This window comes from Octodon degus, unplaced genomic scaffold, assembly GCF_000260255.1.
Source record: "Octodon degus isolate 3935 unplaced genomic scaffold, OctDeg1.0 scaffold00111, whole genome shotgun sequence".
In the NCBI taxonomy this organism is placed as follows: Eukaryota; Metazoa; Chordata; class Mammalia; order Rodentia; family Octodontidae; genus Octodon; species Octodon degus.
The window spans coordinates 8655478-8656557 of record NW_004524687.1 but is presented as its reverse complement, the minus strand read 5'-3'; the positions used below and the strand labels follow the sequence as shown (position 1 = coordinate 8656557).

The 1080-nt window shown below is 47.5% G+C and overlaps 1 protein-coding gene across 1 annotated transcript in view; it reads left to right on the top strand.

The window, feature by feature from the left end:
• The first annotated feature begins 353 nt into the window (after nt 1-353).
• The window catches only part of Rmi1 (RecQ mediated genome instability 1), a 23592-nt gene continuing 22865 nt past the window's right edge, over nt 354-1080 (top strand). The window contains exon 1 of the mRNA XM_004639391.2: nt 354-387. The gene's annotated coding sequence lies outside the window, so the exon portion shown is untranslated. The remainder of the gene's footprint in view (nt 388-1080) is intronic.

Genomic DNA, 1080 nt, shown 5'->3' with positions numbered 1-1080 from the left:
TATTTATTTATTACATTTTTATTTAGTGTGTGTATGTGTGTGGCCAGCTCAGCCCACCAGGGGGCGGGGCTGGCTGGCATGTGGTGCTGGGGGATCAAACCGCGGTCCCTGTGCTTTGCCAAGTTTGTTCCAAGTAGGTGCTTTAGACCACTGAGCCATCTCTCCAGCCCCTCCGCAGCCCTTAATAATAGCATCTTATTTACATGTTTATTTGCCATTGTTGTATTTTTTTTGAAGTATCTGTTTGTATCTTTTGCTCATTTTATAATTTATTATCAAATTTTATTTATTTTTTGTTTTTTAGGACAGGTTCTACAGGATCTTCTTGTGTAGATTGGACTTGTCGTGATCCTCCTGTTTACAGCCTCCCAAGTGCTGGGATTACAGGTATGCGCTACCACACATACTCTCAATCACCTTCTCAGTGCACCCTAGCGGCAGGGCCAGCAGGCAGGCCCAGGGATAGAACTCCTGGCCCCTGCGTCTGCGTAAGCAGGCACTTTAATCCACTGAGCTATTGGGCTGGCCCTATTATCAGACTTTAAAATTTTTTTTTATTTTAGGACAGGGTCTATAGGGTCTCACTATGTATAAGATCGGATTCATAGTGATCTGTGTTCAGCCTCCGGAGAGCTGGGATTACAGGCGTGTGCTACCACAAGTTCAGTCTCAATTGGTGTTCAGTCTCAATTAGCATTTAGTCTCAGTTGCCCTCGCAGGGGCCTGGGGGTGGGGCTGCCATGGCAGGCTGGGATCGAACTGGCCCAGCCACTGTGTCTGTCTAAGCAGGCACTTTAATCCATTGAGCTATTTGGCAGGTCCTTGGCCATTTTACCAAATTGTAAAAATTCAGGGTTGGTGAAGATAGCTCAGTGGACTAAGTGTCTGCTTAGCCAAGTGCAGGGAAGGGGGTTCCATCCTCTGTACCACTGGCCCAGCCCTTAGGCATGCTGAGCCGCCACTGAGACCAGGCCTGGTGGCTCACACCTGTAACCCCAGCACCAGGGAGGCTGGAAACAGGAGGATTGCTATGAGTTCAAGCTGCATAGTGAGATCCTGTACCAAATACATTAATTATAA